This window comes from Rattus norvegicus, chromosome 4 (assembly GCF_021556685.1).
Source record: "Rattus norvegicus strain SHRSP/BbbUtx chromosome 4, alternate assembly SHRSP_T2T, whole genome shotgun sequence".
Lineage (NCBI taxonomy): Eukaryota > Metazoa > Chordata > Mammalia > Rodentia > Muridae > Rattus > Rattus norvegicus.
In genome coordinates, this window is record NC_141537.1 from 152,048,904 (window position 1) to 152,074,761 (window position 25,858).

The 25,858-nt window shown below is 43.4% G+C and overlaps 1 long non-coding RNA gene across 1 annotated transcript; it reads left to right on the plus strand.

Annotated features, from left to right (window-relative positions):
- The first annotated feature begins 4,672 nt into the window (after positions 1–4,672).
- On the plus strand, positions 4,673–12,688 carry LOC148006334 (uncharacterized). Its single transcript, XR_015686124.1, has 2 exons — positions 4,673–4,903; positions 10,244–12,688. It is a non-coding gene; the product is annotated as an uncharacterized LOC148006334 (long non-coding RNA).
- Positions 12,689–25,858: the final 13,170 nt, after the last annotated feature.

The window sequence follows — 25,858 nt, forward strand, 5'->3', positions numbered from 1 at the left end:
GCTTATCCGACTGATCCATGAGCATGGAAGATCATTCCATCTTCTGATATCTTCTTCAATTTTTTCTTCAGAAACTTAAAGTTCTCCTCGTACAGGTCTTTCACCTGCCTGGTTAGGGTAACACCAAGATATTTTATATTATTTGTGATTATTCTGAAGGGTACTGTCTCCCTAACTTATTTTTCAGACCATTTATCATTTGCATAAAGGAAGGCCACTGAATGTGTGTGTGTGTGTGTGTGTGTCTGTGTGTGTGTGTGTGTGTGTGTGTGTGTGTGTGTGTCCAGCCACTTGTTTATCAGGTGTGGGGGAGCTCTCTTGTAGAATTTTTGGGGTCACAGATGTATACTATAATATGTGTGAATAGCAATATGTTGGCTTTTTCCTTTCCAATTTGTATCCACTTGATCTCCTTTAGTTGTTTTATTGTTCTGGCTAGAACTTCAAGCACTATATTGAATAGATATACAGAGAATGGGCAGCCTTGTCTTGTCTCTGACTTTAGTGAAATTGTTTTATGTTTCTTTTCATTTAGTTTTATGTTTGCCTTTGGCTTGCTGTATATTGCCTTTGTTGTGTTTATGTATGTGACTTGTATCCATGATTGCTTCAAGACTTTTAACATGAAGGGGTGTTGAATTTTGTCAAAGACTTTTTCAGCATCTAATGAGATGATCATGTGTGTTTTTCCCCTTTCAGTTTGTTTATATTGTGGACTATGCTGATGGACCATCCCTGTATCCCTGGGATGAAGCCTACTTAATCATGGTGGATGACGTTTTTGACGTGCTCTTGGATTTGGTTTGCAAGTATTTTCTTGAGTATGTCTGCATCAGTGTCATAAGGGAAACTGGTTGGAAATTGCTTTTCTTTGTTGAGTCTTTGTGTGGTTTAGATATCAGCATGGCTGTTGCCTCATAGAATGAGTTTGGCAGCATTCCTTCTCTTTCTATTTTGTGGAATAGTTTGAGGAATATTGGTGTTAGCTTTTCTTTGAAAGTCTGGTAGAATATTGTGCTAAAACTATCTGGCCCTGGGCTTTGTTTTGGTTGGGAGATTTCAATGACTGCTTCTATTTCTTTAGGGGTTATAGAACTATTTACATTGTTTATCTGATTTCAAGTTTGTTAAATGGTATCTATCAAGAAAATTTTCCATTTGGTTTATATTGCCAATTTTGTGGTGTACAAGCTCTTGAAGTAAGGTCTAATGATACTTTGGATTTTCATTAGTATCTGCTGTTATATCTCTGTTTTCATTCCAATTAGAAATTATTGTTAATTTAGATAATGTCTCTCTGCCTTTTAGTTAGTTTGGCTAACACTGATTTCCTTATTAAGTGAAACCACTTAGTGCTATGAACTTTCCTCTTAGCACTGATTTCATTGTGTCCTATAAATTTGGGAATGTTGTGCCTTCATTTTCATTAAATTCTAGAAAGTCTTTAACTTCTTTCTTTCTTTTATTCCTGACCCAGTGATCATTGACTAGAGAGTTGCTCAGTTTCCATGAGTCTGTAGCCTTTCTATTGTTTCTGTCCTTATTGAAGTTCAGCTTTAATCAATGGTGATCTGAGAAGACGGATGAGGTTATTTCAAACTTCTTGTTTCAATCTTCTTGTTAGTTCAATATTTGCTGAGACTTGTTCTGTGTCTGATTATATGGTCAGTTTTGGAGAAGGTTCTGTGAGGTGCCAAGAAAAAAGTATATTGTTTTGTGTTTGAGTGATATGTTCTGAGGATATGTTTTGTCCCTTTGATTCAAAACATGTTAGTTTCATTATTTCTCTGTTTAGTTTCTTTCTTGATCAAGACTTGTCCATTGGCGAGAGTGGTGTTTTGTAATGTCCCACTATTAATATGTGGGGTTTGATGTGTGATTTAAACTTTAGTAATATTTCTTTTATGAACGTGGGTATGCTTGCATTTGGGATATATATATATAGTCAAAATTGAGAAGTCATGTTTGTAGATTTTTCCTTTGATGAGTATAAAGTGACCTCATTTCTTTCAATTAATTTTGGTTAAAAGTCTATTTTATTAATTGTTAGAATGACCACCCCAGCTTACTTCTTGGGTTGATGTTCTTGGAAAATCTTTTTCCAGCCCTTTACTCTGATGTAATGTCAAGTCTAACTTTGTTGCCAAGATGTGTTTCTTGCATGTAGCAGTATGATGAGCCTGTTTTTGTATCCAATGTATTAGCCCGTGCTTTCATATTGGGGGATTGAGTCCATTGATGCTGAGAGATATTAATAACCAATGATTAACCATTAATTCCTGTTATTTTGATGTAGGTTATGGTAGTGTGTGTGTGTGTGTGTGTGTGTGTGTGTGTGTGTATGTGTATGTGTACCTTCTTTTGGTTTTGCTTGTTTTCTTGGGTGTAGTTGGCCTTGTTAGGTTGGAGTTTTCCTTTTAGCATCTTTTGTAGGGCTGGATTTGTGGATAGGTATTGTTTAAATTAGTTTTTTTCCATGTAATATCTTTGTTTTCTCCTATGTTTAATCTATGGTGATTAAAAGTTTTGCTGGGTGTAGAAGTAGGACTGACACCTGTGGTCTCTTAGAGTCTGCACAACATCTGCCCAGAAACTTCTTTCTGGTTTTTAGAGTCTCCTTTGAGAAGTTGGGTGTAATTCTGATAGGTCTGTCTTTATATGTATGTTACTTTTACTTTTTCTCTTGTAGCTTTTAATAGTCTTTCTTTGTTATGTACATTTAGTGTTTTGATTACTATGAGGTGGGAGAATTTTCTTTTCTGGTCTAATCTATTTGGTGTTCTGTAAGTTTCTTGTATATTTTTTATTAGGTATCTCTTTAAGTTGGTGAATTTTCTTCTATAATTTTGTTGAAAATCTTTTCTGGGATTTGAACCTGGGAGCCTTCTCCTTCTATCCCTGTTATTCTTAGGTTTGGTCTTTCATTGTGTTGTGGAGAGCCGCAATAACATTCGCCACCACAAGATGGCGCTGGCTTCCACTGCGCCCCACATGGAAAGCTGGGATAGCCCTTTGCCATTACAAGATGGCGCTGGCCTCCGCCGCGCCAGCCGACTTCCTTTCAGGAAGTTAACTGTGTGCACAAGTGCAAGAGTGTCTTCGTGCCAGGTCTTTGCCCACTCTGGGGCATGCCTATGAGATCATGGGTAAGCGCCCAATCAGGTGTGGATGCGCCGCGCTAGGGTGTATATAAGCCACACCATGCTGGCGCCCCGGGGCCCTCTCTTTAAGATACAATAAAAACGTTTAGCTGCAGAAGGATTCGTGTGTCCCCGCGTGTTCTTGCTGGCGAGATAGCGAGGGACATTGTGTCACAGATTTCTTGGATCCTTTCTGTCAGAAACTTTTTAGATTTAGCACTGTCTTTGACTGATGTATTGATTTCTTCAATCATATCTTTTATGCCCAAGATTTTCTCCTTCATCTCTTGTATTCTGTTGGTGATGCTTGTATCTTTAGTTCTCACTCTCTTCCCTATGTTTTCCATCCCCAGTATTCTCTAAGTTTGTGTTTTCTTTATTGATTCTATTTTCATTTTCAGGTCTTGAGCAGTTTTATTCATTTCCTTCACTGTTTCAATTGTATTTTCCTGTATTTCTTTAAGGTATTTATTCATTTTATCTTTAAAGGCCTTTATCATCTTTCTAAAACTGGATTTAAGGTCATATTCTTATGCTTTGGCTGTGTTAGAATATCCAGGGCTTGCTATAATAGGATAGCTGGGTTAAGATGGTACCATATTAGCCTGGTTCTCGTTGACTGTGTTCTTACACTGGCCTTTAGCCATTTGGTTGTCCCTTGTGTGGCTGGATGTTTCTGATGTCAGTATGACTCCTTGGAAAGGCAGGCAGAGCCTTGGAACTGACAATGGAATTTAGGGAGCAGCACACACTACTCACTTTTGCTGGCTCTGCCCCATGTGGCCTTACATGTTTCTGAGGTTCAGAAGTCCTCCTTGGGAAGGAGACAGAGCTCCTGATGATGGAACATAGGAGACAGAGCTCAGCTCACTTCTGTTGTCTGTGTCTCAGGTGGACTCAGCAGGTAAGGGATTGGCAAGAAAGGTATAACCTGGCTGATTCTGGGGTTCTATAGGCCTTCTCAGTAAGGCAGGCAGAGCCATGGGCCAGATGATGGAGCTCAGGGTCATCTCTGCCGTCTGTGTCCCAGGTGGACCTGGCATGTCCTCCCAAGCATCTTTGTCATTTCTATCATGCCTGGAACTCAAGGCTACCTTTCTGAGAGACACTGGTCAATCACCTACAGTCCATGCCTAACTTATGTCCTAGGCATGATCCAATTATATTCTCCATCTTCTGAACAGAAGTGGTGAGACAGAAGTGCTGTTCTGAAGCAGGTGAACATGTGTGGCTGTAGGGAGCGGTGCGACAGCTGTATGATAATGAGGTGAATCTGGCGCCCTCCTAACAACAGTACTGAGCATGCGTGGAGTTTTGCACCTGCCGTCAGTCTGGCTGGGGCGGTACTATGCTAAATGGGAGTTCATGCCTCGCCAATCTCTGGAGGACAAGTAGCTGGGATGGCAGTGGGGTGACTCGTGCCCCACCAATCCCTGAAAGAAGATTAGCATACTGTTGTGTATATAAGCCGAGCGGCTTTGCCGCTCGGCGCGGTAACACTTAAAGCTGTAACACTTAAAGCTGTAACACTTAAAGCTGTAACACTTGGAGCTGTAACACTTAGGGCTGGCTGCCGCCGCCTCCCTGTATCAACAAAGAAGGTCTCCTGCAGTAAAGGCTGTTGAGAAGAATCCAACCGTGTTGCGTCTTCCTTGCCGGACGAGGTGGGCGCGACAAAGTGGTGGCCCGTACGGGGACGAGGACATCCTCGTGGATCTCAGAACTCTTCAGCTTCAGGAGGAGCGACGTCGGAAAAGTTCCCGGTAAGGGACCATAAAGTTCTCTGGAGGTGAGCAGAGACGATGGAAGCCTTGGGTTAGAGGCTAAAAGGTCTGCGGTCTGCAGCGATGTTGTTTCAAGTTGATCCTTTGTGGGCAGGTTTTATAATTTTGTTTCTTTTCGTCTTTGTGTTGTGTGTTTGCTTTCTTTTGAATTGCCACCGTCCCGGACGGGAGTGCACTTGCTTGGAGTAGCCAACAGGTGCCAGGCTACGGAGTTGGGTATAAACAAACAGGCCAGCTTGCTAAAAAACCGCTTGCAAATAAGTTCATTGAGTATGGGAAGCTCACATTCCAGCCCACTCCTGACAGCTCTCCAGGAGCTCCTTAATCGGCGTAAGCTCAAAGTTGAAAGGAAAATCCTGTCAAGTTTTCTTGATGAGTGCGATCGTTGTGCTCCGTGGTTTATAGTGTCAGGATCTCTTACCTTGCGAGCATGGGACAAATTGGGAAGGGATCTAGATAAAGAAGCCACAGAGGGCAAGCTTAGACCCGGATCAAAGCCTCTTTGGCGAATAGTCCGTGCTTGTTTAGAGGATAAGCGATGTGAGGAAGTCGTTAGAACAGGTCAGAGAATCCTTGCAGAGCATCAAGAAAGTATGTCAGAGGGAGAAAAGGTCCCAAAGAAAGAAAGGAAAAGAAAAGGAGACAAAAGGAACAGAGAAAAGGCAGAGATAAAAAAAGGAGATAATCAGGACCAGGAAATAGATAAGATATATCCCTCCTTAAAAGCCTTGACTTTAGAAATGTCAGATGAGTCAGAGCTTAGTGAGGATGGTGAGGCTGACCTTGAGGAAGAGGCTGCTCAGTATGAGGGGGAGAGATGTGATCCGGACTGGCCACATGCTAACACCACGTGGCAAGGAGGCAGACAATTAGGCAAAAAGGTAGTTATACCAACCGCACCTCCGTACAACCCTCAACATAAAAGCATGGCGAGGCCTGCAAAAGGTACTTCCTTTTGCCCAGAGGTATGGAGAGAAATGGGATTAAGTTTCCCAGTATTTTTGGACGCCAATGGGCAACGATATCATGAACCCGTTGACTTTAAGACTATAAAGCAATTGGCAGAATCGGTTAGAACTTATGGGGTCAGTGCAGCTTTTGTTGTGGCTCAAGTTGAGGCTCTTGCTAGGTATTGCCTCACCCCTGGGGATTGGGGGAGTCTGGCTAAGGCCTGCCTCTCCTCAGGTCAATACTTGGATTGGAAATCTTATCTTTTTGAACATGCTAATGCTCAGGCCGCCATTAATCTGGCCTCAGGAGCAGACCCTCAGAGACATTGGGATGCTGACATGCTATTGGGTCTAGGGAGATTCGCTCTGGACCAGACCGGTTATCCAGAGCAAGTTTATAGCCAAATTAATGGAGTAGCCATCAAGGCATGGAAAGCACTGCCTAATAGGGGCGCGGTCTCCGGGAACCTCACCAAGGTTCTGCAAGGACCTACAGAGCCGTTTTCAGACTTTGTGGCCCGCATGGTAGAGGCCGCTACCAAGATCTTTGGAGACCCTGATACAGCCATGCCACTCATTAAACAGCTGGTATATGAGCAATGTACAAAAGAATGTAGGAATGCCATAACACCATACAAACATAAAGGTTTAGAGATTTGGATGAAAGTCTGCAGGGAACTGGGAGGACCATTGACTAATGCTGGTCTAGCGGCAGCTGTGGTACAATTAGGGAAAACCACTACCACGGATACCTGTTTCCAATGTGGCCGTAAAGGGCATTATCGAAAACAGTGCCCTGAAAGGAGTAAGGGGAAAATTAGCAATAGATCCAAGCAGCCTGGACTATGTCCACGATGTAAGAAGGGAAACCATTGGGCAAATGAGTGTCGATCTGTGAAAGACTTGGATGGCCGACCCCTAGTGACAGGATATGGTGGTACACAGCCAAAAAACGGACAACGGGGCCCACGTCCCCAGGGCCCTCAAATATATGGGGCTCTGCAGGGCGACAGACAAGGACAGGACAATCAGAGGCCTTGGCCTTTCCTTCGCCACCCGAAGGACCGAGGAGAGCCGTTAAAGGCTCCGCAGGACTGGACCTCCACTCCACCACCAGACTCGTACTGACCCCCCAAATGGGAGTGCAGCCTGTAGATACAGATTTTAGAGGACCCCTCCCTAAAGATACAGTTGGGCTTTTGTTGGGATGCTCCTCCTCTGCCCTGGACGGTTTGCAGATTGTGCCCGGAGTAATTGATCCTGATTATTTAGGTACAGTAAAAGTGCTGGTAGCCTCCCCCCAGGGTGTCACTGCCATTTCCCCTGGAGACAGAATCGCTCAAATGCTGCTTCTGCCCAGCTTACATAAGCGCTTTCCTGCTGAAAATAGGATTAGAAGGGATAGGGGCTTGGGATCTACAGGTTCCCGATTTGCCTTTATCTCATTGGAACTGAGTGATCGTCCAATGTTAACATTGACTGTGGAGGGACGTTCATTCCTTGGTCTATTGGATACTGGAGCAGATCGTAGTATTATCTCTGCTCATGACTGGCCACCCAGATGGCCTACACAAACATCGTCTCAGGCCCTACGTGGTTTAGGGTACGAAATGGCTCCTTTAATGAGCTCAAAAGAATTGACGTGGAGAGATACAGAAGGGAGATCAGGAAAGATCACTCCTTATGTTATAGACATTCCAGTAACGCTGTGGGGCAGAGATGTTTTGGTAGAGCTGGACATGAGACTGACAAATGATTACTCCCCACAAGTCCAGGATATGATGGCAAAAATGGGTTATGTGCCTAGAAAGGGTCTGGGAAAGAACTTACAAGGACGAGTTGACCCAGTACTGTCAGAACAAAAACATGACAGGACGGGTCTGGGTTTTTCCTAGGGGCCGTTGAGGGGGGAATACCCATTACATGGAAAACAGAGGAGCCTTTATGGGTTCCTCAATGGCCTCTATCCTCTGAAAAATTAATTGCTGCTGCCGAATTAGTATTCGAACAATTACAATTAGGACATATTCAACCATCCAGATCACCTTGGAATACGCCCATATTTGTTATTAAGAAAAAGTCAGGAAAATGGCGGTTATTACATGATCTAAGAGCTATTAATTCTCAAATGCAAATAATGGGTCCCCTACAGAAAGGTATACCATTACTCTCCAGCATTCCTGCTGAATGGCCTATTATTATTATTGATATTAAAGATTGCTTTTTTTCTATCCCTCTTGCTCCGCAAGATAGCGTGCGATTTGCATTTACTTTGCTATCTATGAATAATGAGGAACCTGATAAGCGCTATCAGTGGGTGGTCTTACCTCAAGGTATGGCAAATAGTCCTACTATGTGTCAACTTTATGTAGGACAGGCCCTACGGCCTGTACGTGACCAATTCCCAAAATTAAGAATGATTCATTTCATGGATGATATCTTGCTTTCTGCTAAAGATCATGGCACCCTGGAAGTAGCTTATGCGAAAGTGGTTAAGGCGCTTGAAAGCAACCAATTGTGCATAGCACCTGAAAAAGTCCAAATGGGCCAAATGGGAGAATACTTAGGAACAAAAATCACTCCTCATAGTATTTCTCCTCAAAAAATTGAATTACGAAAAGACCATTTAAAAACATTAAATGACTTTCAAAAATTACTAGGAAGCATAAATTGGATTCGACCCTATATTAAAATGCCCAATGTAGATTTACAACCACTTTATGAGATCCTGAAAGGGGATTCTCAGCTTACTTCACCCCGTGTTTTAACCAAGGAAGCACGATTATCCTTGAGGAAAGTAGAAGAAAGACTAGAAAAGGCAATACTAAAAAGGTATAAGGAAGAGGAAGATCTGCTTTTGTGTATACTGAGAACTTTTCGTCAACCTACAGGAGTATTATGGCAACAAGGTCCACTTCTTTGGATTTATCCCCATATTTCTCCTAATAAAACCCTTGAATATTACCCTTCTGCTGTTGCACAGCTAGCTATATTAGGCGTTAAATCTTGCATTCAGCATTTTGGTATTTCACCAAAGAAAATTATTATACCATATACAACTGCTCAGGTAGAAACATTGTGTGCATTGATAGATGATTGGGCCATATTGCGCTGTAGTTTTGATGGAGAGTTTGACAATCATTATCCTAAGGATCCGCTGCTACAATTTTTTACTGAACATCCAGTGATCTTTCCAAAGGTCACTGCCTCAGAGCCTTTGTCTGGAGCGTTAGATATTTATACAGATGGCTCCAAAACAGGTGTAGGTGCCTATATGGTTGATTCTCAAGAACCAGTATTAATTCAATATAGTCCAGGTACCCCCCAAATTACAGAATGTAAAATTGTATTGGAAGTTTTCAAAAGATTTCATGATTCTTTTAATTTAATTTCTGACTCTGCTTATGTGGTTAATGCGGTGCGCTCACTTGAAATTGCAGGGCCAATTCGGTCGACTAGTACTGTATGTCAAATTCTTTTAGAATTACAAAATTTGATTTGGGCCAGAAAAAATAAATTTTTCATACAACATATTCGAGCCCATACTAATTTGCCTGGTCCCATGACCAGTAATAACGCCCTGGTGGATGCTAGTACTCGTAGAGAGTTTATTTTTCATGCTGCTCCGGTTGACCTTGCTAGAGAATTTCATCAAAAGTTTCATGTACCTGCCTTTACTCTTCAACAGAAATTTAAAATCTCTAGAGCTGCAGCTCGTGATGTGGTGTTAAGTTGCCAGAATTGTGTTCAATTTCACCACCCTCCTCATGTAGGGATTAACCCTCGTGGTCTGATCCCGCTAAAACTTTGGCAGATGGATGTCACACACATATCTCAATTTGGAAATTTAAAATATGCTCATGTTTCTGTTGATACATGTTCTGGTATTATACATGCTACTCTGATGACTGGTGAAAAGGCTCGTAATGCCATTAGCCATTGCTTAGAGGCATGGGCAGCCTGGGGAAAGCCTGATAGTCTCAAGACGGACAACGGGCCTGCCTACACTGCAAAGTCCTTTCAGGCATTTTGCCAGACAATGCAGGTCAAACATACTACAGGATTGCCATACAATCCCCAAGGTCAAGGAATTGTTGAAAGAGTACATCGTACCTTAAAAGAGCTGATAAAAAAACAAAAAGAGGGAATTGCCAGCAGCCGAACACCAAAAGAACAACTTTCTTTAGCTCTTTTTACTCTAAATTTCTTAGTTTTGGATGCGCATGGCCGCTGTGCTGCGGATCGCCATGCTGCTACTACACCTATAACTAATGCAGAAGTAAAGTGGAAGGATGTCTTAACTGATAAATGGTGTGGCCCAGATCCCGTGATCTCGAGATCTAGGGGAGCTGTTTGTGTTTTTCCGCAGAATCAAGAAAATCCAATTTGGGTACCTGAGCGCTTGACTCGAAAATTGCCTTCTGCTCTTCCTGAAGATGAGACTACGAACCCTACTATTGCTACTGGGAATGATAATACAGGTTAATTCGATCACCCTGTGGGCTATTGCCAGATCCTGGCCAGTACCCATGCCAGTCCATAGCAATTCTACTGTTTTACCAACCTTTTTCTCTACCTCCTGTTTGCGTGATGTTCCCTGTATAGTGCCAACTGGAGAAATGCCCCAACGGTATGCCGCCACTAACGTTTCTCTGTTGCATACCTTATGTTTTACCATTAAAGACTCTTCCCTGCCCTGTATTTGGTTACGTAGAGCCACATTAGCAAATTGGTTGAATCCTATAAGTGACAGCACAATGAACACCGGGATCATCCTGGCTGCCTTGAGTCAAATTGCCCAGGGAGTCTCTTCACCCAGCGAGGACATGTCAGTCGATAGTTCTGCTGATCTGAACATTACAACACTAATTGTGATGCATAATTGTAGTGTTCCATCACGCCCAGGGCAAGGTAACTATGCACAGAATAGCTCTACCCGTCGTAGAGTCTTACCCGCTTGCCCCCCGCATCAAGAGTTTCCACCTAATTTTACCCCATGTCAGAGTCCATTCCATAGAACAAAACAATTCCTACCGGGATTTGAATTTTCCCCTCCTCTTGGCCATGTACAGTATGACTGGGGGGAGAATAAGACTGGCAAGCATAATCTCTGGCCTTGGTTTCAATGGGTGCTGTCCAATGAGCAAGGGGCATATACATCCCTGACCCCTTTTGCTAGGTTGATGGGTGAGAACTTCACGCTGTATAATGTTTCGGCTACAAGAAAAAAGGATACCAGGTTGACCAATATTCAATATAATAACCTCTTGGAACATAATACTGCCACTAGTACTTCAGTATGTGTTAGATCACCCTTTTTCTTTCTGATAAGCTCTAATGTCAGCAATGGTGTTTTAAATTGTAATAGCTCTGATGTAGTCTGCTATTTAGCTGAATGCTGGGATGGCAACAATGACACCGCAGTGATGGTCAAGATTCCCTCCTTTGTGCCAATCCCAGTAGAGGCAAACCCAGATAGTTTTCCTATTCTCAATTTGCTGAGAACCAAAAGAGATTTTGGAATTACGGCAGCCATAATTTCAGCCATCGTGCTGTCTGCTGCCGCAGCTACCACAGCTGCAATTGCTATGACCAATCAAATACAGACGGCTGAGACTGTCAATCAGATTGTAGAAAGAACTGCAATGGCGCTAGAGATACAAGAAGAATTTAATACTCATTTGGCATCTGGCCTTCTATTAGCCAATCAAAGGATAGATTTAGTTCAAGAACAAATTGAAGCACTGTATCATATGACACAGCTGTCTTGCGTTTCCTCCCTAAGAGGTTTATGCATTACTCCTTTGCAAGCCAACTTTTCTCAGCATTCTCAACAGAGCAAAGAAATCTCAAATTATCTGAAAGGAAACTGGTCCATGAAAGCAGAGCAACTATCCAGACAATTGCTGATGCAGATTGCTGTCCTCAACAGCACTAGGCTGGACCCCATCACAATTGAAGACTTTACCTCATGGATTACCAATGCTTTCTCCTTTTTTAAGGAGTGGGCGGGCATGTTTGCCTGGGGAGCTATTGTCCTCCTGGGATGCGGAGTATGTCTCTGGCTTATTGGCCGTTTAAAAAGAGAACATGCCAGACACAAAGCGGTTGTTTACCAGGCTATGACCGCCATTGACAATGGTGCTTCTCCCAATGTATGGCTGGCCTCTTTGAAAGATTAAGAGTTCGCCCTAGATCATTTTTGTCACAGTCATGTGGGGTCATTGTATCCAGGGACGGGCAACTTTCCTCGAGCTCGGACCAACCTAAGACACGGGGCCCGGTGGCGATAGGGTGACCCAACGACGGGTAAGGCCGAGTCATCGTCAGGAACGACCTAAGACAGGAGCAATGACAAGATTGACGTGACACCCAGATCTAGACCAGTCATTTTATTAAACAAAAAAGGGGGAGATGTAGGGAGCGGTGCGACAGCTGTATGATAATGAGGTGAATCTGGCGCCCTCCTAACAACAGTACTGAGCATGCGTGGAGTTTTGCACCTGCCGTCAGTCTGGCTGGGGCGGTACTATGCTAAATGGGAGTTCATGCCTCGCCAATCTCTGGAGGACAAGTAGCTGGGATGGCAGTGGGGTGACTCGTGCCCCACCAATCCCTGAAAGAAGATTAGCATACTGTTGTGTATATAAGCCGAGCGGCTTTGCCGCTCGGCGCGGTAACACTTAAAGCTGTAACACTTAAAGCTGTAACACTTAAAGCTGTAACACTTGGAGCTGTAACACTTAGGGCTGGCTGCCGCCGCCTCCCTGTATCAACAAAGAAGGTCTCCTGCAGTAAAGGCTGTTGAGAAGAATCCAACCGTGTTGCGTCTTCCTTGCCGGACGAGGTGGGCGCGACATGTGGCCATTAAGATCCTTCCCAAGGAGGACTTCTGAACCTGACCAAAATCTAACTCCTTTATATCCCAGATTCCGATAACTCATGTTGTTATCCCTTACCTGACTTTGAGTTCCGCAGTTCTCAAAGATTTGAGATCATAGGATGCCATGAGGCAGCCAGCTAGTCAGCCAGACACACACACACACACACACACACACACACACACACACACACACACACACACAAGCATGCATGAATATTATCCTTATAGCCTCTCACCCCTCATCAAAGAAGCTTCTTTTTGCAGAGGATGGAGGCTATTAGGGAAAGCCACTGATCAACATGCAGAAAAAAAACCATGGGGTACCAAGCCTGAATTGATATAACACAACATTTACACCTAAGGCTCAGAGATTACCATGAAAAGGGGGTGGAAAGATTGTAAGACCCAAAGGGCCAGGACATGTCTCATGAAAATGTGTGTTCTATATATGATATGGAAGCTGCATCTGTGAACTCTCAATATTATTGCTGCCTGATCAATGACAGCAGTAGAAATGACAGAGTGGATGGGAACAATCTCACAAGACCACTCTTTTGTGAAGAACTATAGGCAACTAATGGCTGTCAGGAGAGGGAGAATGAGTCTTTCCCAGGGATGAATCCCCTAATTGGTTATTGGATACAAAGCCATCAGTTCTAAAAACATACATATGAACAACACTGAATAGAGTCAGTAGGTTTATAATAATGTATTTATATGGATACATACATGTAGCATTATTGAAGTTTTAGATAATGAAAAAAGTCAACTATCATTTCCTTTGAGCATCACTCTTGCTAGGTCTAAGAGAAATATCCATCATTTGTACCATTGACATTTGTCTTATTGTAAGAGTCTGTAGGGTGTGTGTGTGTGTGTGTGTGTGTGTGTGTGTGTGTGTGTGTGTGTGTGTGTGTGTTGCTTTGGTTTGTATAGGATATATGAGAGGACACTTTCCATGGATGTTTCCAGGGAGATCCTACCATTTTCTCAGGTGCTGCAGGAGAGGGTCAGTACAAGTCAATGTCTCACTTTGTCTTAGTTCGGACTTTACTGTTGTGAAGAGACACCATGTCCTCTTGTAAGGACAACATTTAATTGGGACTGGCTTACAGGTTCAGAGGTTCAGTCCTTTATCATCAAGATGGGAACATGGCATCATCCAGGAAGGCATGGTGAAGGAGAAACTGAGAGTTCTACATCTTTATCTGAAGGCTGCTAGCAGATACCAACTTCCAGGCAGCTAGGGTGAGCGTCTTAAGCCCACACCCACAATGACACACCTACTCCAACACCTCCTAATAGTGCCACTGCCTGAGCCAAGCATATACAAACCATCACGCACATTATAGGTGCTCTTGAGTGTTGAGGTTGAGAATTTCTCTGGCTACTTCTACTTGCCTCTTCTCCTTCACTCACCTTTCCTCCTCTGGGGTGACCTATACCCTCTTCTCAAGGACCCAGAGCTTTACATCCTATCATATCTCCGGCTCATATCACTTACAATTACATTAGAATGAAGAGCTGCCTTTACACATGTTTTCCAAATTGACAGTAAACTCCAGGCAAGCAGGAACTGCGTTACACTAATCTGTAATTACCACAGCTGGCAAAGTGCCAGGTACTTGTAAGAGCTTGAGACATTTTCATTGAACAGAATTGACTTGAATATCCTGGTTGTCCAGATGGGTCTGATCAGAGTTTCTCTCCCCCTCTCTTTTGATGGCTCTGGTTATTTAATTATGGACAAATGAACACAAGTCTCTGTCTCATGGCATCCTAGAAACATGATCTCAAATCTTTGAGAACTGGCAGAACCCAAAGGCAGGTGAGGGATAGCATCTTGAGTTGTCAGAATCTGGGAGGTAAAGGAATCAGATTTTTGGCCAGAGAAAGGAAGGTGTAGACAGGCCAGAAAAACTGAACCAACACCCAGTGGAAACTAGGATATTAAATCAGAATGAGTAAAACCCCAGCATCAATGGGCATGCTCAGTAGTGGCTCGAAACAAGGTAGAGGGAGACAGTGCGTGTTTATATCTTCATTGGTCTAATTACATAAATTATAAAAATTGATGGACCCATCACTGCAAGGATGCAAGCCATGGTAAGACCTCTTGGTTCTGCCAAGACGATTCCTTGGAACTAACTCTGAGGCTAACTCATATGGGCAGCCAAGAGCTTGGAGGAGGACCAAGGAATTAGATGGATATTATAGAAAAACTAAAGTTAATCTTTAATTTTAAGCTTTGATTCACTAGTTGTGTGGGCCTAGGATTTCCCATTTTTTTTGTCTTTGGCTTATTTAATAGGTGACAGGGCTGCAGATGCTGCCCAAGTAGATGCTGTGAAGACCACTGATTCATTGAGGAAAACATTGCACAGTTCTGCCAAGAGCAACAATAACACTTGGCCAGATTTCCACTTTGCCCTTCTTTCTGAGCATTAGTGTGGGGCTAGCCAGTTCTGTAATTTCTTGGAGTGTGCATGTCAATCTTGTCATCGGCTGAGGTTAGGGGCAGGGTTTCTGTTTTCTATGGCAAGCATTCATTTTGTCTAAAGCCTGTGTGGGGCAGGGAAAGGAAGCTCAGGAGTGGAGAGCTTGCTTTGTATTCTCAGACCTTTGGCTTGATATCTGGTAGCACAAAATATAAACAAAACACCTCTAAACAATGAAATGACCTAAACAGCCCCCAAATCAGGCACATTGACCTCCACAGAAGATTGATGGCGTGGCCAGGGCACCCTACAGATTAAAACAAATGAATGAATGAATGAATGAACAAAGGAACAGCAGAGATCTGTGAGTGCTGAGGTCTCAAACAAAATGGTGTAGTATTTGTTTGTGACTGATGTGCATCTGTAGATGACTTAAGATACTTAATAGAGAATAAGTGCATGTGAGTAGCTGCTTATGTCACTGTTTGGAGGACAGTGGTGACAGGCACACACAGGTAAACATGCTCAGCCCAGAGGAAGAGTTCTGAATCGTTTTGAGCTCATTGTGTTTATACACTAGGGAAAGTAAAATGACTAGGACTAAGTTGAGTTTGAGAAACTAAGCTCCTAATGGCTGTTGTCTCTCCACATTATAGCACAAAGGTCCTACAGCTGGGTGAGACAGTGGTGACTATTCTCCAGCAGTAGATGCATATCACTTTCAGGCACCATGAATGTCAGACAGAGAGGAAGTTTTCATGTCAGGTCTAGCATGATTTTTTTTTCTGTGTCCTATGTAAAGGACAGGGTATCTTCAGCAATAGTCTTACATCTAACTCTGGTGACAACAGAAGAAATAGCAATAACCTGATTGCTCTGGAAGTCCTGGTGTAGGTAGGTGTCAGGGGCTCCCATGTCTAACATTGGGGCTTATGTTGAGAAACTATGGCTTCTGCGAGTATCATTAATTGTCTGCACAGAGCATGTGCGTGTACATGTGTGTGTGCATGCGTGTGTGCACATGTGTGTGTGTTGCATGCATGAGTGTGTAGGTATGCAATTCCATAATCCCATGTACAGAGAGCAGATCAGGACACCCCAGCTCATCCTTCATCATTCTCTGCCTTACTGCTTGAGACAGGGTCTCTCACTGAAAGCTCACAGTTTCAGCCAGGCTGGTTAGCTAGGGAGCTCTGGGATTGATTGGTCTATCTGCTCCACAATGCTGCTGTTATAACCAGAGCTTTTGCTTTTTGAGATCTCACTATGCAGCTCTGGATGATCTCTAACTCAATATGAAGATCATGCAGTCTCAAACACACGGAGATTTATTTATACCTCTCTCCAGGGTGCTGGAATTAATCAGTATCTGTCAACAGTCTAACTATGCTTGGGTTTTTACATGGGTTCTGGGGGTCTCTGTCCTAGCAAAGTAAGAACACTTCCTCAATGAACCACCTCTCTACCCTCTCTCTATGAACAGCACCATCACCACCACTACTGCCACCACCATCATAATTATAACAGCAACCGATTTTTTATAGATGAGTTTATTTAGGGCATGGGGATGGGAGTTAAGGAAGTATAGACAAAGGCAGAGAGCAGGGAGGGAGAGAGGGAGGGAGAGAGAGAAGAGGAGTAGAGGTGAGTCATGAGCATGTGGAGAGGTGGCGATGAGGAGAGAGGGGATAGAGGGGGAAGAGGATAAGAAAGCAAGAGGAGTTTGAGAAAAAAAACAACCATTTTTTTTAACTTAACTTAAAAAGTAGTGCTTGGTTTCTATATGGTTTTCCATACATTCTATTTTGCTTAACCCTCTCCCTACTTTTCCTCCTTCATTACACTTATCTCTGTTTAAACTTTTCATATCATGTATTTTACTATTTTTACACTCTTTAAGACTTTCTCCCACATCCATTCTCCTACCTCCACCTACCAGAGTACCTCTCAAGGCTCCCTTCTTGCTTGCTGGTCTCTATAAACATTCACTCAAATTTAAACACAGATATCTGAAATTCAAAGCTAGGATCTGCATATGAGAGAGAACATATGGTTGTTGTCTTTCTAGACCTTTCTGCTCTCTAACTTAGTGTAATATTTTCCCATGCTATTTTCCTGTAAATTTTATTTTCTATTGGCTGTGTACCATATTTTCCTTATCCAAATATCAATTGTTGATGGGCATTTAGAAAAATTCTATTTCCTAGTTATGGTGAGGAGCAGCCATGAACATCAGTATGCAGGTATTTCTTTTGTGGGGCCCAGAGTTCTTTGGATTTATGCCCAGGAGTACTGTAGCTGGGTCATAGGTTAGATCTTCTTTGAGCATTTTGAGGAACCTCCATGGTGACATCCTTAGTGAATGTTCTAGTTTCCATGCTTATAGTCCTGCACCAACAGTTAAGGAGGAGCCTCCCCAAAACTCCTGCCTCCACACCCTTGCCAGAATTTGTTGGCATTTGTTTCCTTGATAACACCTATTCTGGTTGGGGTGAGGTAGACTCTCGAAGTTTTAATGTTCATTTCCCAGATGACTAAAGGTGCTGAACACTTCTAAAGATTTTTATTGAGGGGCGGTTTTCACTGCAATGGCTGCTCATTGTCCTTTGCCATTGTGAGGTGTAGGGTCTGCTCTCCCAAGTGCTGCTGCCAGTGAGTGGTGGGGTCAGCTCTCTAGAGTGCCACAGCCAGTGAGAGACAAGTCCAGTTTTCCACAGCCCCTGGACATCACCATGGTCCTGGGTGGCTGCCCTGACCAGGGTCATCCCTATGAGCCATGGACATCAACACTGACCCCTTCTGTTTTATAGCCATGGACTCAGACATGGCCTCAGTGGCAACTCAAGCTGGGACCTCATCATGGCCCCAGGTGGTGGGGCTGGCCACTCACAACAAGGTACTCATCTTCACCCTCAAGTTCCAGGTCCATCTCTCTTCAAGAAGCTTAAGCTGCTCCACTTCTCTTTGTTGACTATATGACTACCCTACATTCATGCTTTATGGTGGCTTCTGCCCCAGGCTGGACACACAGCTGGTGAACACCTGGGTGACATCCTTTGTCCGAGCTGAGTGGCATGGAGGCAAGTTGGTGTCTACAGCCTGCCTGTACCACAGGCTGGAGGGTAGATCTGTGGGTAACATGGAAGTCCATAGGTCTCTGTATGTCTTCCTCCTCCCATGCTGTGCTAGGTGGTGGTAGTGGGGCAGAGGGCGGCTCTGTGTGCATCTTTCCTGCCTGTACCAAACAGCATGACTGACCACAGGCTCGGATGAACAAAGAACTGCCAGCTTGCCCTGCCTCTGACTGAAATAAGAACAACACCATCAGAAGGTGTTTCTTTGCCTGTTGCCATGGAGTTCTTGATTGTTTTAGTTCTAACTCTGACATGAATTTTGTTTGTTTTGGTTATGGAAAAACATGTAAAATATGTCTGATACTGAAAGTATGAAAGTCAGTGGGAAGCATCACAGCTTCTGTTTTGAAAGCCAACTATAACCAGATACATTTATATAGATTTTGGGTCTGGCTAATTTTCTGTGTGATAGTTTAGTTAATTTGCAAGTTTATTTTTATAATTTTTATAATTGGCAAGTTTTATATTTTATAAAGAAAAAAATCAACAACAACTAACCCCAAACCCAACCTGCTAATGGTGTCACCCTCCAAAATTTTAAGTTACGCTACAGAACTCTAGTGATAAAAACAGCAAGGTGCAGGCATTGAAAACAGACACATTCATCAAGGGGACAGAACTGAGGACCAACTCATAAGCCCACACTCCTGCAGACATCTGATTGTCTAAGACTGCCCAACAATACATGTCAGAGAAATGGCTTTTTGAACAGGATTTGAAAGTGCAGGCAATAAGAGCCATAATTAATAAAGGAGATCTCATGAAACAACAATAAAAAATCCTTTACACCAAAGTACCATAATTTGAGAGAAGAGACATCCTACAGAATGGGGGGAAATCTCTATAAACTATATTTTAGAACACACAAAGAACTAAAACCCCTAAACATCTTGGAGCTACAGCAATGGGCTCAGTAGGTAGGAATACTAGTTTTTCTTGCAGAAGACCTGGGTTTGGTTCTCAGCGCTCACAAGGTGGCTTATAACCATCTGGAGCTCCAGTTCTAGGTGATCTGACACCCTCCTGGACCTCTGAGGATACCAGGTATGTGTGTACCGTAATTAAGGCAAAACCTCATACATATAAAATAAAAACGAATAAATCTTAAAACTACAACAAACACCCAAAACATCATCATCATCATCATCATCATCATCATCATCGTCGTCGTCGTTGTCGTCATCGTCATCATCAACAATAACAGCAACAACAACAAGAAACCAACTTAGTTAAAAATAAATGGGGCACGGAACTAAACAGAGGTCTCAAATGATGAAATAAAAATGGCTGAGAAGAGCTTCCAGGGACTGAGCCACTACCCAAAGACTATACATGGACTGACCCTGGACTCTGACCTCATAGGTAGCAATGAATATCCTAGTAAGAGCACCAGTGGAAGGGGAAGCCCTGGGTCCTGCCAAGACTGAACCCCCAGTGAACGTGATTGTTGGGGGGAGGATGGTAATGGGGGGAGGATGGGGAGGGGAGCACCCCTAGAGAAGGGGAGAGGGAGGAGTTAGGGGAATGTTGGCCTGGAAACCAGGAAAGGGAATAACATTTGAAATGTAAATAAGAAATACCCAATTTAATAAAGATGGGGAAAAAATGCCCTGTATAGAAAAAAATGGCTGAGAAATACTTTTAAAAAATGTTCAACTCCTTAGCCATCAGTGAAATGCAAATCTAAAGTCCTTTGAGATTTCATTTTGCCCCAATCAGAATGGCTAAGATATAGAAACAAAAGATGGCTAATGCTGGCATGGGTATAGGGAAGGGGAGTCATTTGTTCACTGTTGGTGGGAGTGCAAACAGGTGTAGCCGCTATGGAAACCAGTGTAGAGGTTCTTCAAGAAGTCACTTGGGTACTATGCCTCTTCCTGGAGAATAGTAACCACTGGTTGTGAACCCCAAGAGCTCCAATAATGACTGTCCTGGGAACACACACCCACTACTGCAATCGTGGCATGAACATTGTGGCATATGCTTTCTGATTGGATTTAAGGCTTGCTTCACAAGCTGAAGCCCATATCTGGCCTCACTATCAGACCGAGGACTTGTGGCTAGATGAGTCATTGGCCCTAGAGGAAAATCTACTACTAGTTTCTGATGAACATAGTACAGAGTTAGGTGCTAATGACTTATCGTTGTATCTGCAGATTAATGGATTTCTTACCCTTCATCCAAGAAGCTTGTATTTGCTGTTGGTGTTGATGATCACAGACCCATGACTGGTCAAGGTGTAAGAGACTGAACAATGCTCAGTCCTACACGAGGCATATATATCAGGCCTCCTCCAGATGCTCAAGATTCATTGAAGAAAGAGGGATGCAAAGAATGTAAGAATCAGAAGTTGTGAATGACTGCAAATACATCACAAGGCAGCTGTGCGTATGAATTCACAGTGTGCATAAGGCACAGGAAAACTCAAGCCAGACCAGTTGAAGCATGGAGAAGGGAGGTGGGTTTTGAGTCCCACTTCTAGTTGAGGAGCTATTGGTAATTTTTAGTTGCCAGGAGAGGTAGAGGTAGAGATAGAGATAGAGATAGAGATAGAGATAGAGATAGAGATAGAGATAGAGATAGAGATAGATAGATAGATAGATAGATAGATAGATAGATAGATAGATAGATAGATAGAGTTGGTTTTTTGAATGTGGGCCCTGGTATGTCAGCGATGCTCTAATGGAAGACCATGCATTTAAGAATATATGGGCAGTGCAAATTAGACTTGATGTGTGTAAAAAAAAAAACCCAAAATACACAAAGTTAGATTGGTAGGGGTTCGATCTAGGAGGAGCTATGTGAAGGAATAAATACAATCAAAGAACTACTAAAAATATAAAACAAATCCAAAGCATCAGTCAAGGGGAGGAACAGTGCTGCCCTAGGCCTATAAAATTGGCAGGCGGCGTACAGAGATACAACATCTTGAGAGAATGAAGAGGAAGACCAGACCTGGCATTTAATCACAGATGAATAATCTTTAGACAAGAGACGGTCAAGCCTAGGAGCTCAGATGACAGAGATGGAGCCTGCATGCCAACTGGGTCACTCTGTGAGCTCTGCAGCCGGAAGGAGGATGCAGCATGTCCTCTTACACAGAAAATGACATCCAGGAGCACGCCGAGCCTCTCAGCACTAGGATTCTTCAAATGCCTTTCAGTGCTAGCTATGTGATTGGTTTGTTTATGTATCTTGAATACGATTCCCATGGAAATCTAATGAGAACTGTAAATTGCTAATTGTCTTATACTTTCCTAAAAATCCATAGTTTCTGTTTCATGTATGTAAGTGTGGTGTGTGTAGGTGTTTGTTGCCTGCACACATGATTGTGTGTGTGGGTGCATGTGTATGCGTGTGTGTGTGTGTGTGTGTGTGTGTGTGTGTATGCGTGTGGACACGTGTGCTCTGAGGTTGATGTCATCTTCCTTGATTGCTCCTACACCTTATTCTTTGGGGCAAGGCCTCTTACTTAAAACAAGAGCTTGCCGGTGTGGCTAGTGTGTCTAGCCAGCTGGCTCATGGGATCCTGTCCCTGCCTTCTGACTCCGGGATTGCAGCCGGGTCACCATGCTCACCTGGAGCTTACTTAGTTTCTGGGGGTCTGAATCTTGCTCATCTTGTCTGTTCAAGAACAACTTTAATCACTGCACAATCTTGTCAGCCCCTCTTATCATACTTTGCATTAAAAATAAAATATAGGTGGGGCTGGAGTGCTGGTCAGTGGGTACAGCACTGACTGTACCTCCAGGGAACCCAGGTTCAACACCCACAGCTCACAGTTGAGTTCCAGGAGATCTGACACCCCTTTTGGCCTCCATAGACACCAGCCACACATATAGTAAAGAGACATATATTCAGGCAAAAGATTAAAATGGTTTATTTAAAAAAAATATAGAACTGGGGAGATGGCCTGCTAGGTAAAGTCCTTGTCATTTGTGCATGAGAACTAGAGTTCAGATCCCCAGCTCTCATGTAAAACTCTAGGTGTGGTAACACACACCTATCTATAATCCCAGTGCTTCGAAGGTGGAGACGGGCACCCTTCGCTGAACTCATTAGATCCAGGATCAGTGAGATACACTTTCAAAAAATAATGTGGAGAAGCAATTGAGGAAGATAATAATTGCTGACCTTTGGCCTTCACAGGAGCACATAGGTATACACACATAAACACGCACATAGAATCTTTTAAAAATGGAGCTATGTATGGTGATAGTATTATTAACTATCGCACTGAATTTCCTTAAAGTTTTTTGAAGAAGCATTTTCCTTTGTTTTAGATTTATTTATTTTATGTGTATGAATGTTTTGCTTGCTTGTATATATGTTCACCTTGAGTGCCTGAGGAGGTCAGAAGAGGGGGGCAGATACCATGAAACTAGACTTGTAGATGTGGGTTGCCATGGGAACTCTAGGAACCAAACCTTGGTCTTCTGCAAAAACAGCCAATGCTCTTAACCACTAAGCTACTTCTCCAGCCTCCACGCATAGTTTTTAAGTCACGCAGTTATGCTTTTTGCATTCTAGGTGCAGTATCTCTTCCATTTGAAAATGTACAGAGCTTTCTCTTTTGCTTTCAAAATCAGTTTTGAACGTCTCCTGTGACCTGTGTAATGCCACGTGGTAGCAGTGGCTAGAGAACTGTGACAGTCGTGACTTCACATTTTTCTGAAATCAGAAGCAGTGTTTGAGAATCAGTTCTGTTCTTATATCTCAACTGATACCCTTTGACATTTTCATAACATAAGGGGCTTAGATTCATTAACCATCATTCTTCCTCCAGGTTAAATATTTCTAAGGATGTGATTAGTGAATGGGCAGGGGAACAAAGAGTAGTTTTTAAAAACAACAAAGTCTGATTAAATGATAATAAACAGTCCAGTTGATATCTAAGCTACAATTTCTCAGCAATGTTTGAGAAGTCTGTAGATGCTAAATCTTGAGAGGCCTTTACACTTCTAGAAGGCTCATGTATGGAGCAAATTGACAAACGGAATGTGAGGCCACCTCCCCCCCACCCCCAATTTGCTGACTTAGCAGATCTGGTGTCTTAATTGCGTACTTCATGTGCGCACACCCAACTGCCTTCATTTTGCTTGTCAGTCCTCACAAGAATGAGACAGGGTAGGGTGGGAGGTTTGCAGAGTTTGACGGTTGTGCTAACAAATATCAGGGAGTGAAAGATGCGGCCCCAATTTAGCCTTCAGTCTGTATCTTCTGAAGTCAGCCATAATTCTTTGACCAAATTGTCTGAACAAGGATTCTAAGGGGTGTCAGGGAAATGGAGTAGATCAGAGAGTTATGGGCCTCTTCCCACTCAGGAGAAAGCCAAGAGGCCTTGAGGGAGACAGTGATGGATTCAAGCCATATGAAAAGGCATATATCAAGAACCCCAACCTCATCCCTGTCTTGGGAAGATGTGTGTAATTTATAGAGTGTTTAAATTAGACAAATGACTCAATCGATTTAGAAAAACGGACAGGAAACACATGTTTCTTTTTGCATTAAACTGAACTCCATCAGAGTAGAAATGCTTCTGATCTCCTGAGTTATGGAGTCTGGCCTCTTCATCAAAGGTCCCTGATTGCCAGGACTGCGCCTCTGCACCAAGGTGATCCATTACCGGGCACCGTGATGGCGTAAAGAGCGGGATACACTAGGCAGTTCAAGCTAGGTGGTAATTTATACCTCTGTTTATAGAAAGAAAGAAAGAAAGAACGAGGCCATCCGGGAGACTGAGGGTGAGAGCGAGAGAAGAGAGAGGATGTTTTAGTGAAGGTGGAAGCGATCTCAAAACCTGCGGTGCGCCGCGCGCGACCCCGGAGGATCTGAGCTGCGTGGTGAGCAGCATTTAGATGCTTGGATATACTCGGTTTTCTTTAAACTTCTTGCTTTTACTTGGTAGGTGGCCAAAATTAATGCTCTGGAAGCCACAGTGTCTTTTCGTGCTTGAAGCCTTTCTTTCTCTTTCTTCCTTTCTTTCTTCCTTCCTTCCTTTCCTTCCTTCCTCCGTCCCTCTCTCCCTCTCTGTCTCTCCCTCCCTCCCTCCCTCCCTCCCTCCCTCCTTTCTTTCTTTCTTTCTTTCTTTCTTTCTTTCTTTCTTTCTTTCCTTCCTTCCTTCCTTCCTTCCTTCCTTCTTTCTTTCTTTCTTTCTTTCTTTCTTTCTTTCTTTCTTTCTTTCTTTCTTTCTTTCTAAATTAGAGAGGCAGAGTGACCTGCTGCCAGATAACAGGACAAGAGAGAGCTCATTGAGAATCAAGTAACGGATACTTGGATCACTAGACGACCCACTCCAGGACTTAGTGAAGGTAATGTCCAGGTTCAGCTCCTTCTGTGTTTAGCATGTGTCATAACGGCGGAATTTCTCTTTAGCACAGTGCACCTGTTTCCTTAACCAGTGTGTGGGGCTGCCTTGGCCCCGGGTTTCTGTATCCCTCAGCCTCAAGTGGCTGAATCTTCTAGGTGAATATTCTCACCTGAAGTGGACAGTGAATTTTCTTTTGGCAGTTTTCAGTGACCTGGTTTAGAGTCCTCCAGGTGTACCAGGGTTCCTCCACACCCAGACTCAACAACGTTTGCCCTATTCCTGCTGGCTGCTCTTTAGCACTGAGCAAACCCAGTCAAGGGTTGAAGGGAAGTGGATTATATCAAGGAGGTATTGGGAACTACACAGTTCAAAACCTCTTGCTAAAGAAAATGAAGACAGGGCTGGAGAGGTGGCTCCACAGTTAAGAGCACTGACTGCTCTTCAAGAAGACCTGAGTTCAATTCCCAGCAACCACATAATGGCTTACAGCCAACTCTAATGGCATCCGATGCCCTCTTCTGCTGTGTCTGAGGACAGCAGCAACGTACTCCCATACATTAAATAAACAAATTTTAAAAAAAAGAAAGAAAAAGAAAATGAAGACCAGGATCAGGCCTGAAGTATCCCTTAGTGGATGAAGTCAGGTTAAGCAACTTCAACCTGGCTTGCTTCACAAACACTAGCAAAACTTTATTTGAACCATTTCTCATGTTAAGGAAGAACAGAGCTTAAATCCTGCCAATCAGAAGCAGCCAGCTAACAAGGAGCCACAGGAGTAGGGATTTCTTAGTGAGGCAGAGCAGATAGGTAACTGCAACAGTAAGCGACCAGCCATGGCGCTTTAAGGCTCCTCACTGGACCTTCCCCACCATCTCTGGTTTGGAGTTTCCAGGTTCATGAGCTGCTGCATGTTCAAGTAAGTGTTGTAGAATTCACCATCCCTCTGTTAAGCTTTGTAACCGTGTCAAGTGTGGAAGAGGATTCTCTGTACGCAGCTCATGTGGTTTCATCAGATCCTTTCTTAGGGCCCTCAGCCTTCAGTCGCTGGGCTGGGAGCCACTGCTACGAGTCAGAGCAGTGCACCAGGACTGTGGACGAGCCCTCTGAGGAGCCCAAAGCTAATACCAATTCCCTTTGGCATTTCCTTCCCAGCGCAGGACCAGAACACACGTTCATGGGGAGTTGTTAGTGTGTGTGTGTGTGTGTGTGTCATGAGAAT